Genomic DNA, 18,883 nt, shown 5'->3' on the forward strand with positions numbered 1-18,883 from the left:
TCACGCTCTACGTATCTTCATGGTTTAATTCCTTAAAAGAAGTCAATAAACTGCGCTGACTATCATTGAAAATATTGAGCATTGGTTAAAAAAGGTTTTGGGTTTCTTTTGCTTTCTTGCATTGCTTGTTAGGTAACATAATCTACAGATGACTCTGCCACATAAATGACTGTATGTACTGCTTCTGTGGTGGCCATCGCTGAAGATTCTACTTCCCTTTCCCTCTTACTTTGTGTATTTGTGAAACAATACCCATCTTGTTTGATGTTTGCCATCAAAAATCTGGCAAAGCCTTTGAACCTCTTCTCTCTCACACAGCATGACTCTTGAGGCGCTCTGTGGAAGGTGACCGGATACGCAGGAATATCCCAGATGACCAACTCAGTTTAGCAGACAGCACATCGGTCTCTGTTGAATAAAAAAACATTTTTGTAGGGATATTTTTAACATTTATGGTTTTACTTCTCCCTTCCCCAAAGAAACAAAAAGCTCCAACCACCCCAATTCCTTATTCTGTTGTGAGGAATAATGCCGACAGGCTACAGTAAACAGGGCTCTGCCACATATAGCGCTGTGTAAATGTATCCAGAGAAGGCAGAGCGGACGCAGGGACAAACCAACACCAGCATGAGCTAACTACGAACCCCCTAAATTAGATTTACTTCTGAAGTAGGGCACAGGTTAATAAGAGTGTGGGATGCTGTTTCATCTTAGAGAAATAATAGCTTCAATGTCTGAGAAGAGCATATTTCGTCTGTATGACTGAACCAGCAGCGTAGCAACCCAGAGCAGGACGAAAAGTGGGTTTACTTCAGCTCTGCAGGGAAGTGCAGGGAGGGTTTTCCATTGCCCTTATTGGAGGCTGAGGTCATCAGCTGCTGTGATGTCATCTGCTGCTGTGATGTCATCTGCTGCTGTGATGTCATCTGCAGCTCGGTGTCTGTAGATGTACCTGGTTAACTGGATGAGCAGGCTCAGGACCGCTGCCTGGAGTGGTGATTTCTGACCCGCGTATCAGCTTCTGTCTTGTTTTTCCTCCTTCCTTCTGTGGGTTTGCATAGTTTATCACGAACACCACGAACCACTGGATGGTCTGAGAGGCCTCACTCGTCTCCCGCTAACCAGAGCATAATGCAAGAAGCAAGATCAGATGCCAGTTAGGGAAACATTATTCATATACCTTCAGGGCTGAATTCTGTCTGTGCCAATAGAGGCTGATTTTATCCTGTTAGTAAAATCAGCGTCAGAATTTCCTTTGGCTTGGGCTGTAGTGCTCTGCCAGGAAAAGCCACGAGCACAGGTTACCTTGAGCTGTCACAGTGACCTGCCATCCCCTGCTCCTGCCTCTCTCTTCCCGAGGCCACAGCGTGTGCCAGAGGAGGCTGCGGGAAATGAGGGGACAGGAGGACAGGGGATGGGAGGGAGAGGGAAAGCAAGCTGCAGTGGCTGCAGGCAGCAGTGAAAAGGGCGAGGAAGGAGGAAAACCAGCACAAATGATGGGGGAGGAATGTTTCAGCTGCATAAGCTCAGGTTTTGCATTGCACTGCGGAGCCCACGTGCCTGCTCTGCCGTGGGGCTGTCAGTGGGACTGGGAGGGTATCGCCCATGCGGATTGCAGCAAGCAGAAAGCAGCAAACTGCACAGGATTCATTCTACCTTCCTCTTCTGCACTTATTTCAGATTAAATGGTCAATATTTTTTAGCTGTGTAACCACACCACATAGTCACAGGGCAAAGGAAGGCTTCAAGTCTGCTCTCTATCACAGTTTTTACCCTGAAAATGTCTGTCTTCCCCCTGTTTAGCAGTTATTGAACAAAAAGTAGGGGGAATCAGGCTTGTGACCCAATACTGCCTCCCCATAAAGCTGTCGTGTTAGTACAGCAGCGTTCAGGTATCACTCAGCTCCTGCCAATGTCCTTTTCCCTAGACTATGTGTAACATCAGAGAAAAACAATTTAGGTATTTATTTCCCCTCTTGCCTTCTTCTGCTCTTCCTTTCCCCTCCCTCTTCTCAGCATAGTGGGAAGCTCGCGGGCCAATAGATGCGCAACAGCCACGTGGAGAAGGTCAGGTACCAGGAATGCACAACAGCGAGCTGAAGCGTTGCAACCGACTCTTTTGACACAGGGAGTTCTGAGGAACAAACACTGATTTTAGCTTATCATCAGCAGCATGTCTCGTATTGCTCACAGCCCTCCCATGTATTTAATCTCTCTGCAGGACTTGTCAGCTACCAATGTTTTTCTGACAATACAACCAGTTTATTTCTGACGTGCACACCTAAAGTGGTGTTAGCAAAATCTTCTCCTTATTAATTCTTGATTTAGGAAGTAAAGAGCAAAGTTGCTGATGGACATGTGGTACCCCTAGGAGGGACAGAACAACACCTGTACTCAGGTGTAGTCTGATGTCAGAAAAACAGAAGTGGAGAGGAAAATGGTATTCTGGAACTGCTTAAAAGAGCTGGTCCACTATCACACATTGCTGCTTATAGGAGGGAGGTAACCAGATGGTGTAATGGATCTTACCAGTCTGTTAATCACCAGGAAACCATTCTAACTCTCATTTTTGCCTCATACAGCCTGTGCTTTTGCATCCTGTGTTGAGGGGAATGGAGCCAGAGGTTTCCCGTTGGTTCCAGTCACAGGCAGAAGCCAAGTGGATACAGGCAGGGTGAAGTGTGAAGAGCACTTGGTAGACGTGAAGGGATAGCAGGATGCTTGGGGAGCGAATGTCCAACTCTGGTGAGCTACACCTCTTTTGGGAATCTCCTAGAAGAAGATCTAGCACCTTGTTTGGCTCCTTTCTTCAGAATCCAGGCCCAGTTTACTTCTGTACTGTTATGAGCACATGGGAGCTTTTGTGGCAATTGTCACCTAAATTGTAAGTAGAAAATTATTTTCAGCAGGACATGAAACACTGTAATAAGCTGACTACCTATTAACTTTGATACCTTTCTTTACTTTTTATTTTAAACTGTCACCATGGTTCAGATCTTGATTTCCCAACCTTCTGCAAAACTGGCAATACCACACATTGTATTGCGTGAGTAGCCATGGAGGAAGCAGAGGGTTTGGTAGTTGGGGCTTTTGTTACACAAGTCTAGTGAAAGTAGTGTAACACAGCAAGCTTAGGACAGTAACTGAACACTTTTGCTAAAATTCTAGAAAAAAAATAGGTTGGAAGAGACACCAAGAGATGATCTTGTCAGTTCCTCTGCTTCATTTGCATCTATTTCAATCCCAATAGTGATATTCTTGAAAACATCCAGAAATGACAACTCCACTGTTCCCACAGGCCATTTATGACAGCAGTCACAAGAAAGGTAAAAAAAGCTCAATGGTAAAATGTTTCCAGGGATAAATTAAGCAGCTTAGGCTTTTACTTAATGTACACTTTACTTCATTAGTTATATGCTGGGCATCTTTTTAATCGTAATCTTCCATGCCACAAGAGATAAAGAAGACAGAGCCCAAGCTGATATGCTGAGCTTTGGTGGCTGGGCGTCAGCTGAGGATCTGGCCTGTTTGTTGTTTTTATAATGGCAGCTCAGACTCTGGACCACAACTGTGAAACAGGGGGTTGGACTCGGAGGTGCCCGTGTCTTGAGCACCTGATATCCTGCTTGCAGCACCCGTTTAATTCTAGTAAATGAACCCTTTCTTCTTGATGCAGACCTTGGCTGATTACCACATAGACATTGGGGCAGAGTACTGCTAGAAAGCACACTTGAAAAGAGCTCAGAAACATCAGGAAGCAAGAACACATGGGTTTGCCTAAGTGGGGATCATAGTACTCACCACAGAACCTGCCAAGGGCTATTTTCTACCTCTGACTCATGCATTTTGCAACCCAATGGAGACAGCAGGGTTGTGCACCATGGAATTTGGCCGCTCTGCTCTTTGCCTAGGTACCTATTTGCCTAAGAGTTCGATTCATCATACCAGTTATCATCTACATGCTCTGGCAAGTATTCATCCAGCTGGACTAGCTTGACGCCGGATGTTGTTTAACAGATGTAGATTTAATATTGAAGGTTGTTCTATTGGGTTTCGCAGGTGTTTTTTGAAGGGAGTTTCACCCTGCTATGCTGAAAAGCTGGTATTTTCTTGTATGTGTGCATGGCATCCAGAAGTGGCATAAGGATACACTTCTAATGAAAAAGAACAAATGGGATCAGTGGCTCTACTTTCTTTCATGTTTTCTTCTACTGTCTCACCTGTTGTCTTCAATACCAGCTCTTGTGCCATCGTTCTCTAATCTGACCTCTTCCTTTTTCAAAAGCTTTCTTCTCAATTTTTCTTTGTTCATGATCCTCCTCCATTTGCTTGTCCTTTTCACACACCTGCCTTGCAAAGCATCTTCTCTACTTTGTGTGCTGCACACTTACAGGGGCCTGCAACCTATGATTAAAGAACAGAATGCCCCCTTGTTCCATGCCGTGACATCGATGATACCATTTTACGCTTTCCAAGATCTACAATTTTGAATTTCTTTCTCACTGTTCTTTGTGCTTTTGCCACTTCCTTGCCCCTTGGTGTTTTGTTCTCTCCCTACTCATTCCTTGCAAGCCCTATCTAACCTGGTTTGCTGCATTCATTAGCAGGCTTGTGAAAACGCTTGCACATGCATGTAGAATTCAGCTGAGTGTCAGGAGAGAGAGTCCCAGACTTCTACAATGATATTTGGGTCTGCAATCCCGGATCTGACTTGTCTCCTGGAATTATCTGTTTTCATGGTGGCTACAAATGCAGAGAGAAAGGAGGAGCCACCTCCCGTGCTACCCAGGAACAAACATGTATATTCATGAGGAAAGGACAAGCGACTCTTGCCAATCCCCATGGGCACTTTCCCGTCCCCACAAAGGATTAATCTGTAGTCCTGCCAGGGCAATGGCTGGACATGGAGTTGGAGAAATACTGTTACAGCTCAAAGATGCAGCACTAACTAGACCCCTGACATACTAATCTTTTCAGTGCTTGGGCCTCCGCAGCTTTCTAAGCACAACAGTCTTTCTTACAACTCCCAAAAGTCTTTCTTACAATTCTGTGTTTTTCTTGTCCATACTTTCTTTTCAGTTTCCTGCTGTATTTCATGCCTAAAAATGGCAACAGGCAAAGAAATCAGTCAACAAGGCCTCTTAGTCTACCCAAAGCTCTAAATGATACCTCTGATGCTGTATCAAAACAGGTGCATTTCAACTCAACAGTTTCACTTAAGCATTATGGAATTTGGGGAGATCTGAAAATAAGCTTACATAATTTGTTTATCCTATCAGTAATGCTGATAACTGCATACCTTCCTTGGCTGGCAGACTAAACTCTGAGTAGTCATACACTATATTAAACTAACAATAACAGAATAGCAGATGGGAATAATCTTTTATTATTGTTATTCAGCATGAATCCTTAAATGTAACAAAAGCTCAAGGAACAAAGCTCAGCCTCTGGATCTGTTAAGTGTCAATTGCCTTCATCTTCAGCCTAACCCAGGACAGGCAGTACGGAGGCTAGCTCACAGACCTGGCACTGAAAACCTTTATTTAAAATCCTTTCAGATGTCAGTTCAGGGTTAGCGATCATCCCTATTATTTCAGACAGGAGCTCATAATTTGTATCGTACAAGGGTACATCCTCCACAACAGTCCTGTAAGGAGGATGGTACAGATCAGTTTAATAAAGTCTTTGAAGAAGCAAAGAACTGTCTTTGAATGGTGAAATACTGTGATTTTTGGTAGCAGATTTTGAAAAAAATAAAATTAATTAAGGCTTCATTCTGCTTAAAACATTAATCAGGGAATTCAAGTAGTAAAACTCTGCATAGTAGCAAAGCCAATATGAGAAGCAAGTATTCAGTGGGCTCTTCAGTCCACAAACGGTGAGGAACCTAGCTTCTGCTTTACCGAAACAGGTACAACCTATAGGCTTCAACAAACAGGCAATAGATCCTATTTTACACAACTTATCACTTGCACATTTTGAAGACCCATCTGTGAGTGAAAATGAGTACAGACATGAACCCTTTATTGGGATTGTACAAAGGCAAAATTTGGAAACTACACTCAGGATTCTGCAAAGTGTGGATAATTTTCCATGCAGTTTGAAGTTTTAATAACTGGATGAATTTGTTTTCCTACTATCACCTTGATCTCTTTTTCCTCCCTCCCTTCCTCTCTCTTTTGTTTATGGGTTTATTCTTTTTTAAGACTGCACTGTGTCTGCACTGACCCAGTACACCTATCCATACTTCTCAGACACACAATCTAAATAAAGCAAGAAGCTTTAAGTTCCATAGAGGTCTTTCATTTTCAAGCTAAGAGGCAGCAATGTTTAATTACTAGCAGGCTGATACTGCATTCATAATTCACTAGAACATTCAACACAATGGAAGGGTGCTAAGTTCACCCAAAACTACATTGTGTAATGGCTGACAATCTTAAAAATCAAACAAACATGAAAGCAAAGGTATTAAGATACAGGACACATTGCCAAAATGTGGTAGAAAAGCATGATTTAAGACTAAAATATCCACAGTGGAAATGCTTTTTTCTTTTTTTGTTTTTGTTCATACGGCACATCATGTTAAACTTCAAATTCTGCATTTAAAAGCTCAATTTAATTTAATTTAGATATAGACTGATTTCCAGCTATACCAAAACACTTCTCTCAGATCTCAGAGGACTGCTTACCACCGTGGGTGAAGGATGAACAATCTGGCCTATTAGTCACCTATGGATTTTCTTGTAAAATGTATTCTTCCACGGCTGGAGCATTCTTGGACTAATTCATCAACGCAATCCTTTCCTGAGACCAACCACAGTATGGAAACAGCATTGATGAAGCAGCTCCTCTTTCTCCCTAAAAGCAAACAAAAGGAGAGAGAAGAGCTATGTAATTTCAGGACTATAAATTCACCACTAAGTAATTTTTTAAAACACTGTTTCCATCCACTGGCTATTGTGAAAAATAATTACAAAGAATGTTATTCAAGATAGGGTACTGAAATTATTTGCTCCTTTTTTGCTTATTTCCTACCTTAAGAAAAAAAACTATTTAAAGATGAAGCAATTCATAGTTAAATGCAATCACTCACTACAGACTGTATACATTGCCTGTGTTCATTAATTAATGAGACTGGTTTTGTACCATGCAAAAAAAAGGTCAGATTTTGAATATATGAGATTAACTATTCAAATTCAGCTGTTATCTAACACAATATTGTCACATGTAATATACATTCCATTGCTAGGGTTTTATGTTCAAATACGAAATTGGCTAAAATACATGGTTCAAAAGACATAATAATACCATATCTAAGTCAAGAGCATCAAAAAGTGGGGTGGGGCAGAAAGCCACAGGGGCTTATTATGTGAGATAGCACTTGAAGAAAAAAATAATCAGGACAACTACATTTGCTTTCCTTCTCGCGTATCCACAAGAGATCCCCATAGAAGAGATATAGCACACATGGGAACAAGGGTGACAGCTTCCACTGTGATAATTTTTAGTTTCTTTTTGTTCTAATACTATAGTTCAAAAAATGCAATGGACTCTGTGCTTTCCATCAACACGTAATTAACAATATCAGAGACCCCAGGTTCTCTCATTAATTCAATATAGTCCCCCTGATATTTTCTAGAGTATTCCCATGTACTAATTTCACCCTTGATAAATTGAGAGACCACCTCACTCAGAGCAGCTGTTTTGGAAGGCGCTCAGTTTTACAAAATATGAGGCCATACTCTCCCCCGAATCCTACTTTGAATAGTCATTCAAAATTGCGCAAAATAACCATCCACCCTATTCTAGCGGTTATGTTTTATGCTCCATGTCATAAACCTGAGTAATTACTGAGGAGGATGCAGCTGATCTAAAATTAAGAAGATAAGAGGAAACTGCAGTGGCAACATGTAATGTGATGCACATGGCAACCATGCGAGCAAGAAAGCTAGTGAAACCACTTTCTATTCATGGACACTACAAAACCTGTTACAGATCTTTCTTATAAAAGCTGAAGGAATATATCTTCATTTTCTTTTGGTCGGCAGTCACTGCACATGATAAAAAGAGCTCCATAAAATGAACTGTGGACGTGGCATTTAGTTCAGCTATAGCTTTTTCGGTCTCGATAAACCCATTAAACTGAGCCAGAAATGACTCATTCTTCTCAATAACGTTGCTCCAAAGCAATTCAATGCAGAGAACCAAGATACTGGTCTGTGAGAGCAACACAGAAGAGAGCGTTCCAAGGAAGTTCCAACTATACCTTTATGTTCATTGTAATTATGCCATGTTCGAGCACATTTCTACTCCTGCTCACTGGACTATATCCGGGAGGACAGTCTGTCATGCATCCAATGAGAGACAGGCCCTGAAAGAAATATAATAGGACACATATAGTTTGTCTAATGAGAAATGTCTATTAAACATTTAAATCAAGGTTGACCTTAATATCTGCCCCTTGCTTAATAACTGAGATTGATAAAAGGGAATGACAGGATGAAAATGCTGCACTTTGCCCTTGATTGCATCAAGAGATGTAGGAAACTCACCCAGTACTTCAGACACCTTCCCATAGTTGAACCAAAAGACGAGTGTTCAAGGCAGAGCTGAACTGGAGGGGATGTTCCTTCATTTTTATAGCAAGATTCCTGGTGGCCTTCCCCTCTGTTTCAGTTAGGCTCCACACATACACAGCCTATTTGGCAACTGTGTTCTTAACAATCCAGTTAAATTTTAAATTAGATTATTTTACAAGCTTTTTTTTTTTTTTTTAATTTTATTTTTTTAAGCTATTGATACGAAAATGGAGACTGAATCAATATCACGACCGGATATCACATTCACAGAAAGAGCAATAATGGCTGAGGCAATCTGCTGGTGCCTACTGACATAACCACAACCAGCTCAGATAAAGACATTCCCTTTCATTATAGTAGCATTTATATGGACACTGTAATGCTTATAGAAATGTTAGTTTAGCAGCAATTTGCCATCTAAAACAAGTAAAAGTTGTTGTATATAAAAACTAGGAACTATAATGCCTTGGTTTCACTTTTGTTTCATAATTACAGCACCGCAACCGTGAAGATGCAATCTGAAGAGGCTCCATCTTGCTCCTGTATAGACGTCTCTGTAGACAAGCTTGCAAATAGGTCTCCCAGGAATATATTCTGATTAAGCAGAGAAGAAAAATGATGTACAGATAAGCTATTCATTTAACCAGGTCAGCACAAATATGCCACCTGAGAGGAATCTTCTCATTTTAACCAGCAATTTAAATACCAGAAACTTTAAAAGTGTGGCTGTTCAACTCTGAAAAAAATATTTACATTATGTCACAGGAAAAATGACCAAACAAAAAGGAGACATTTGAAATTGGGCTTTTGAATGTGGGTAAATGAGATGTGTGAAGGGGATTAAAGACAGGTAGGGAACCTCCAGATTTTGTAGGGTGTTGACGATCCTTTGGGAGACTGCAGTCTGCTTCCCTGGTAAGCTAAGTCCTGGAAAAAGTTGGCCTGAAAGACCCATGTTCCTTCTACAGGACAGAAAAGCAGAGGGCAAGTTTTACTCTTTCCCAGAGGTATTGAAGCAACTGCTATAGTGTGTGCAGAAAGAGAGTGACTTACAGTTTCCTGGCAGGCTGCAATCACGTGCACCCCCTCCAATGCTACAGAAGAACATCTCATGCTGAATAAACCTTAACTCGTCTAGTTCAAGTTTGAGATCAATGGCCTTCTGCATGTAAAAAAGCCGCTCATGTATCAGTCTCTATCAACAGCTGGGGGAGAAAGGAGGGAAAAAGGGAGCTTTCAGTGGTTTGATCTAATGCATATTAAAAAATGCCCTTTGTTTCTTAAAGAATGCTATTCTACAACAAGATAGCAATGGATTATAAATTACCGCATATGAAGAGAAAATGTATGTATATATTACACTGGCAATTGATGGTGCTTGGGTGAAATCATAAAAATTGCATCATTTTACTGATTTTTATACAGAATATTATCATATTCAGGCAGAATAAAGTACATCAGATGAGAAACTATCTCCAGTGTGTGATGTCTAGTATCTCTGCCAATGGACCAAGTAATATTATGTTAATAACTGCTGATTGCTATTTGTGTACCAGGCTGTTCTGATACCATGGTGATGAGCATGCTGTCGGTGGCTGGAACAGATGGACAGAACACAAGAGATATTTGCCTTGATTTTAAGACAAATAGGGTTACCTGTTTGATTGATAATGCTACATGAAAACACAGACAAAAACACATAGTTCCATCTCCAGTAACTCACGGGAAGAAAAAGACAGTGCATGTTTATAGAGATACACATTGGGTGCAACAAACAATTTATCCTAACTTTCAGGGAGAGCAAATTGTTGAATCACTTGTAAAGCCAACACAGCTACTTTATGCTGTTAGGAGTGGAAACAAAATTCACAACCCTGCTGTCAGTAACATATTAATAGCTCCTCTGCAGTTTTCTGCAAAGGTGATACTTCAGGCTGGAGGTGAAGTGATTGCATCCTGCCCAGCACCACTGATACCGAACACCTGCTGATTTAAACACTCCTTACAAAGAAGAAGTTGCAACAGCTTTCCGTCATTTCTGGAGAACTGGAAGAACAATGGACGCCACTTCGCCTCATATTTTTGATATGACAAAGAAATAGGGAGAAAAGTACACTTCAGTTCCAGTGTGCTGTTTCTTAAGCCCTGCCACCAGATAGTCACGTTAATCTGTACTCTCTTATTCTTTCACAGAAATAAGGGAAAAAGACAGAGAGACAAAAAAGAGGGAAATATTTTCACCCTTCTGTTTAGAATAAGTCCGTGATATTGGGAGAAAATGATCTCGGGGCAATCCAATGCACAATACAAGAGATGATGCCGTATACTGTTGACAAACTGTTTTTGAGCGACTGCAAAAGCAGTTATGTGGGCAAGAGAGCTCTGACACAGAGCGCTGGGCCCGTAACAATAACAACTCCTTTCCTATCTCAGTGAGAAGCCAAAAGAGGAAACTGGAATCTACTGCTTTCATGTAAGAGCTGCCAGTTTCCCACTGGTATCAGAAGCCAGGCGTGTTTGGAAAGGAAATGACCTGTTGCTGCACAGCAAAGCGAGCAGGTGCAGATGGCATGTCAACAGCTTTCCCAATCACTGATCTGCCAAGGTCACAAAACAGAAAGTGCAAATGGTTTTAAGGACAATCATTCAGTTCCTGTCAAATCATCCGGACTCTGAACGCACTTTATTCAATTTGGCATCCAAACCAGTTTGAAATAAGGTCACAAATGTACATGAGGTGTCAGATCTCTGCAGTGATATATTCCCTTCTCCCAACACACACAAACAAAACTCTATAAATTACATATGTCAACAAACGCTACCATTCACTGAAGCATTGCAATCACCCAAACAAACACAGGGGCGATGCCTTGTCTTTACATTTAATCATCTCTTCCTGCAGCCAGAAATTTTGTTTGGAAGTGTCTGCTTCTCCTGCAGCCCCATCTGGCCCGCAGACAACTTCCCACCGTCAGACTGCGGCAGAGCCGTGTGAAAGGAGCTGCTCAGCGCCGCTGCCAGCGCTACAGAAGCCAGCACGGACCGTGTCGCCGTGTGGCCGTGTACAGCGTGTCTCAGGGCGAAAGGAGCAATGATCACACAAAGCGCTGAAAGTCTTTGGAAATGAGATTTAGTGTGCAGCCGCTTCTGGACACGTCAGGCAAGGTCGGCATTGGGGATGGGTGCTAACAGTGCCGTGCCGGTGGGAAGCACCAAATCCTCAAAACTAAAACCAGAAAACTTTCTGCCATGCTTTTGCTTTCCATTCCCATTTTTACTGGCAGATAACACCCATCTACATCTGTCCAAGGAATCATGTCAAGCCACTACAAACACAGAGAGATTTTAGGTGGGTCCCCATTCGCATCTGAAATACACAGCTTGAGAAAATAACAGGAAATAGCAAAGATAGTTTCCAAGAACTACAGAGCCAAATCAGCACTTTGTTCTTACTGAGTAAATTAAAAAATCTTCTCTGCTGCTCTGTGGAGTGGGGTGAAATACAGCAGAATGACTGCTGTCTCTGCAGAATTTTGCATTTGCAAATACTGATTGCATTTTCATTTGTTTCTGGTAAAAAAAACCAAACAGGTTGGGTAAGCTAGTTAGAGTGGAATTAATTTGAAAGCTAAGCAATGATAGCTGCCCATAGGAGACAGCATCCCTTCCTCCTTCTGAGGGATGAGTTCCTCTATCCTGAAATGGGTATTGAAGATAAAGGGAATAAATCATTTTCTGAATTGTCTGTTTCTCTTTATTGACTATTGACCATTTGCTGAGAGAAGCTGTCTGGAATTCAGGGTGTGATTTATTTTACTTTGTCAATTACTTCTGAGCTCTCTTCAATAAGAACAACAAAGCTGTGTACAATACCATTGTGGGACTACATCTTTGTTGTCTCAATAATTCAGTCTTTTCATTTTCATTGGGAAAAATACCCAGACTTTCCATGCTTTGGCACTAATTTTTTAGCCTGGGTTCTAGAAGTTAAACTACATGCTTTTTTTAAAGTTTATTATCCCTGTATCTAGCAGAGGTACTGCTAAATGACTCCCACAAATGGAATGATGAGGTCAGGGCATGAGACCAGAGAGTCCAAATCCCTATACACAAGACTTTGCCAGCTTCAAGGAGAAAAAAAAGAAGGGAGAGAAACGAAAAAGAAATTAAGTGAAAGACTGTTCTGTTCATGAGCTGTAGCTTTCAGATTATCTTAAATACTCACCAATGAAATCAGTGAAATATTCTTGATCAACAGTTTAATTTTAAGCTGACAATATTCAACATACTACCCAAGGAACACTGAGAGTGGTACTGGAAAATGTGATCTGAGATGCTGTGACATCAAGCATGTTAAGAGGAAGACCGTGGCTGCTGTTGGTGTGGTTTGTGCTCTCGGGCACCACGGCCACACTCCACATAGCCTTTGTGGTTAAATGGGCAAACATGTAGTGATGCTTCTCTTAAGTACTCTCCCAGTCTCCAGCTGCCATAAGCTCCTGTACCCACAAACACATACCCATGTCTGCTGCCAACGTCACACACAAAGATGGTGATACCCAAGGCTCAGTTCTAACCTGCTGCCAAATATTATGTTCAATGCTGGAAAATGGTCTAAGGACCCTGAAGACCCACCACTACTGCCTGTCTTGGCCCTGGAGTTGATTCACATGTTGGTTACACTTACACAAGCACAGATCCAAACAGTCAAGTTACCTGTGCTGGTTTGCAACAACCCCAGCACTGGTCTGGGAGGACTCATCTGAACACACCAGTCACACCACCTATATCAGAGTGTTGAGCAAGAGTCATTCGGCAGGTTTGACATCACCCTGAATTCCTTAGAGAGGGGAATACTAATCTAACTACCTCAGTGTTGTTCAATATTATAAACTGAAACCGTTGAAAGCGGGGCTCGTGCTCCGCAAGCTGCCTGCTTATTATAGAATTGAAAAAGCGCAGCTTGGAAGGCAGGAACTGAATACAAAGTCTGCTGTCTCCTAGAGTAATATATGAAATTATATAGAAGTGGGGAATAGAAACTAACTTTCTCAGATTTAAAAAGAACTTATCCCTAGCTAAAAGCCGTGTTGTTAGACAACACATCCTAGGATCTAGTCTACATATAATGCTAGTACAAGTATTACTACTTTCTAGACGCATAAGTTATTGTTTAACTGAAATACTATTCTGTTACAAGCACTAGTGGCCGGCACATTCTTACTAAGAACTTCACTGAGGCAAAGAAATCTTTTTATCACCGCTATCTACACAGGTTCTCTCTTCCTAATTATCTCAACAGATGTTTTGTATTTGGTGGAAAAACTTTTGCACTTGGCTAAGCACCTAGATAAAACATTTTGTGCAGTCAAGACATTTTTGTTTTACATGAAATGACATAACCTACATGAAACCTACTTTTTATTCTTACTAAGTCTGATACAAGGTATACATTACTCTGTGTAGAATAAAGATTTAGCTGGTGTTAGCAAACACGAGGCAGCTTATTCAAACCCATGCCTGGAGCTAAATGAAGTCTTCAGAGGCTGAGGGGAAAAACATACAGCTGTTTATTCTGAACAGTTCTTCTGATAGTGTCCTCTTTCATTTTCCATTTAAGCATTTTTTTCCCTAGGACAAATGCATAGCCTGCCACTACCACATATTTCAGCTCCAGGTTCTCAAATAGTCAAAGGAGCATTAGTTTTCAAGTCATCCAAAGCATTAGCAAAACAATGGAGTTCTGACCTGCTAGGGTGAAGGTTTGATTAAAATGTTGATAAGAACTACAGAAAATGGTGCTGGCTCACAAAATGTGCCTACCAAAATTGATCTAGATATATGCTAAGGGAGATTGTTTTATGCACCTGTTACTGAGTTTTGTTTTCTCATGCACACCCACTGTAGCTCCCACCTAGATTACTTTGGAATGACCGACAGGTTAAGCAAAATTAATCATATCAGTAATACCTGGCTAACAAATAGTTAAAAAAATGTAATCTGCATAGAGACTGAGACCAACACCTGGAATTCTGACTCTACATATTTTCACCTAATAAATAACCACGTTCCAAATAAATGCCAACAAACCCACCACAAGAGTACAATGTTGTAAACCTGTACCCCAGCTCTCTACGAAATGGCTTCAACAGTTGCAACAAGAAAGCAGGTTTTAGTACTGCTTCCGTTTACCCTTTCTGTGCCCCAATTTGAGATGATCTTGCCAGTGCTGGAAATCACCAAATCTGGAGGAAGTGCCTTCTCCAACTTTTCCAATTTCCTAAGGAAAAAAGGCCCTCGTCATCATATTTTGTGTACGAGTGCCTATTCTGCTGTCTTCACTTCCTCTTTGAGGAACTTTTGAATCCAGTGTCTGATTTTCGACTAAATTTGAAAGTGACTCATAGGTCTCAAGCTACAGTTGTTACAAATTTAGTGGAAGTGGGTAGCCAGCTAGGAAGGAGATCCAAATGGTGCCTCCAACCGTGGAAAAGGATGTAGCAAAAGCCCCATTCTTACCGGACATCAGACAATCCATCTAGGACAGACACAAAAACTATCCAGGCCAGGGGAAAAACTTGCACAAGACATAAATCCATTGGAAACCAGGCTTCAGTGATTCCATTGCTCATGGATCTACTTGCTCATTTCTCTCAGACTTCCTTATCACACAGAGACTGAGGGTTCCCTAAATATCTGCTCATGCCATTCACAGTCCCAGCTACACTTCAACTACATCTTCTTAAAAACTCCAGTGCATATTTACTGAGGACTTTTTTCCACACTCAGATCTCCTCAGTGCCCTCAACCACTAAACAGTTCTTCAAAGACCCTGTTTCCACCTATCTACAATTTTACTCAGTGTAAGAAACCATTTTCACATGTGGCCTTTTGAAAATGCAATTCTGCTCACTGGTGTTAGTTTGTAAAAGCATATGAGTAATTATTTTTCTTTCTGTTTGCTGAGCTTAGATATTCAAGACCCCAAATGGCATTGATTTATCTTTTGTGGTGGCAGAAGTCTTGCCTGTGATGCCATATGCTTGTGCATTATTAAGAGGGCTTCAGGTTCTGTACAGATGATTTCTTCTACATCTAGCAATAACAGTGGGTAGGATTAACAACCACTCTTCAGATGCGCTAACAAAAGAGTTTATGGGAGTACTGCAAGCTCAGGTGAGGCAAAGGCAGCTGCCATATCTCAGACCAGGATTTTAAACTGCTAAAAATAATCTACCTAATTGTGCTCAATATGAATTAGGGAGAACCCACAAAACCAGTATGTAGCAGCCAGAGGGACCCATGTGGCTGTGGATGGAAAATCTGTTACCTCTGCACATCTGAATATGGAACAAAACATCTGTCCACGTTCTAAACTAGCCTAACATTGCAGATACTGTTGTCCTAAGAAAACCAAAAAACTAGAAACAGAGCCTTTAAGATTCCAAAACCACATACTTTAAAGAAGGAAACAAACCATATTTCTCCAGCAACACAGACATTGCATTTTTTCATAGAGCAAAATACCTTTTAGCACATTCTCCAATTCCATAAATATGACTGTGAAGGGGTGAAAATTAAATTAATACAAAGAACAACTGTTAAGACTCAGCCTTCAACCTAAGAGGACTGATCAGTACTGATCAGCTGTATGAAGCAAGTTTTGCACATTCTTTCACAGTTTCAGTGGCCTTATTTAAAACACACACAAAAGACTGGTGCTCATCTTGGCCCCAGATAAATCTAAAATTACATCATTTTGGCATTTGAAACTTAGCATGTATCTTCTAAACAAACGAATACCTTTGTCTGTTGCAGACACTCAAAACGTGTGTGTTTAATACTTCTTCTGCATCAAGTACAGTACATCCCACCTTCAGAAGGACACAGGAATGTTTATTATCTGAAAGAGCAGCATGACAACGATTTCCAGGTATCCCATCTATTCGTAAGAGGCACAGTCTTATATTCACTACAAAGGAGCAGCAGGCATTCACATTGTGATAGCCATCATCTCACTGCAGAGCCTCCATATATCCAAAATACAAATACTGGCTGTGCCTTGTCTTTGCTGGTGTCCGCAGGAGTGAGAGCTATTCCCATGTGAATAAATTCTCAGCAGTGCAACTACTAAAGACTGTTCTCTCGGACATCTGTGCCTCGAAGGAGAGCTTGAATGAATTTTCAGTTGTCTAATAAGAAATGAGTTCACACTGGAAGTTTTCCCTTAGCAGAAGGTAGTAGCAGGATCTCCTTCCTCCTCCTGGCCATCCATTTTCATAAAATTGCTAGGAAGCTGGAAGATTGGAGTCCTCTGTCTCTCTTCCACCTGAAGTGAAATAGCCAACGGGGTTCTATGTTATTTGTGCTGAATGTTGGGACAGACAGAGTATTATCACATAAGCCTTATTTCTTTAGGGAATCAGGCTCAAAGAATCGTCCCCCACTCCCTTTTTGCATTAAAAAGACAGCTAGTAACTCACTGATCTATCTCAGACAGACGAAGGAGGTGAAGAAACAAAGCAAGTAAGCAACGATGTTAACTGAGGAATAAATTACGCTTTGGTAGTCAGATGGAAGAAAAGCCTCTGAGGAAATTTAATCGCCACACCCTGCTGGTTATTAAAGGACCATGAGGAAGCCATGGCTGGGTAACTGCTTATGCAAACTTAGGAAAGTGTTTGCTTAATAAAAAGATTAAACAAAAGGTTTCGTGACAATGTCTGCTGTGCCTAACAGGACTGGACTGTTACAGAAAACCTGATCTTATGTTCAGATCCATCCAGGTAGACTAATTGTGTCTGTGGAGCAGACAGATTTGTGCATGCACAAGCTAACTGAAGGATTCAAGCCACAGGGAAAAAAGAAGAGACTGTATTTTTTGTCTACAGGATGTGACAAAAAACAAGCTTAGAACATTAATTCTGTTACAGATCAAGGCTTACATGCATGTGTACTTTCTAGGTAGAGCAGAGCTGCAACTTATTTTGTTTGAAGGATTTTTTGCTTTGTAAACTTTAAAAGGAAGAGTTTTCACGTGCATCTCAATGAAAAGAAAAAAGTAAATTGAGATTGGGTCCAAAAATATATATTCTTAAAATGTGGAGCTGTAGGAAAACCCAATCAATAGATATACAAAATTTACAATAAATTTTACAAGTAAAATTGCTACTATGAATACCCAGCAGAAATAAGCAATGCTGAGAAACCTCTTGGTTGCATTTTGATCGTCCCAGTGAATGGTACTATTCACATTCTTCAAAAAGATTAGAAGTGGGATGTTGCATGGAGCTACTGTGATTCATTTAGTCTTTGTTTTTTTCCAACTAAGCATTTTCACAGGGGAAAAACAATGATGTCATCAAGCTCCTCTCTCTGCTGAGACTCGGTAGCTGCAAGGTTTTGTGCTGATTTGTTGATTAGAAAATTTCTATCAGTGATATTGTTAATAAAAGTAGGTTCTCTTGCCATTACTTGTGGTAGTTCATCAGGCAGATTGAAATACCTCATGACCTGCTTGTGGACCACAGCCAGGGGATGAAGGATCACCCAGCCTTCCATGACACTTAAAAGGAGCATCAGAATTAGACACACCTCTTATTGGAATAAAACAATACAATATTTATTGGGAGTTGTTATTGTTTGCAACATGGCTTTCCTAGTCAGAAGAAACAAACCCAGATGAGAGAGGGACAGACTAAATCCTGCCTCTCCACTGTACTGCAGTCTTTTCCTCTACAACTAGTGATCCAAATATTAAAAAAACCCCACCAAAACTAAACCAAAACAAAACAAAAATCACACAAACAAAACTACAAAAACCAAACTAGGAAAACTCATACAACCCCACCTTCAAATTATTCAATAACTTGGCTATATTTTTAATTATCAGGCACAAAGGACAAAGCTAGTTGCTGCCATTTTCAATACCTAAGCTGCTTGTCATTACAGTGGTTAAGAAAAAGGGCTCAGATCCTGAGTTATTTGTGCCTGGATCTGATTCCAGTTCGGATTTGAGCTTAACTAAACTGAGACTGCAGTGAGTTGCTACTCGAGACTGCCACCTCCTGTCTTAAATCCCTAGTCACTCACTGGCTGATTAGTAACCTGATCAGGCTGCTTCTCCTAATAAGCCCTTTGCTTGTAAACCTAATCTTATGCAGAAAGGCTGTTTCTTCAAAAATGATCAGACACAAATATTTACAAAAATTACAGGAAGTAGAGCAACTATGCAATATGTTGGATCCATCTTAAGAACAGTTATATTTCCATGGTTATCCAAAGCTATTAGATCTAATGAAAAT

General features: G+C 40.9%; 1 long non-coding RNA gene across 4 annotated transcripts in view; it reads right to left on the bottom strand.

Annotated features, from left to right (window-relative positions):
* Positions 1-18,883, bottom strand: part of LOC110360829 (uncharacterized) — a 27,906-nt gene continuing 9,023 nt past the window's right edge. For 3 of the 4 annotated variants that reach the window (XR_010471902.1, XR_010471901.1, XR_010471899.1), the window contains 5 exons: positions 18,048-18,144; positions 16,383-16,908; positions 8,267-9,784; positions 6,690-6,858; positions 1-2,877 (listed from right to left, as the gene is read on the bottom strand). This is a non-coding gene — a long non-coding RNA (uncharacterized LOC110360829). The remainder of the gene's footprint in view (positions 2,878-6,689; positions 6,859-8,266; positions 9,785-16,382; positions 16,909-18,047; positions 18,145-18,883) is intronic. The other variant, XR_010471900.1, reaches the window with a different exon arrangement.

The sequence above is a fragment of the Columba livia genome, chromosome 3 (assembly GCF_036013475.1).
Source record: "Columba livia isolate bColLiv1 breed racing homer chromosome 3, bColLiv1.pat.W.v2, whole genome shotgun sequence".
Lineage (NCBI taxonomy): Eukaryota > Metazoa > Chordata > Aves > Columbiformes > Columbidae > Columba > Columba livia.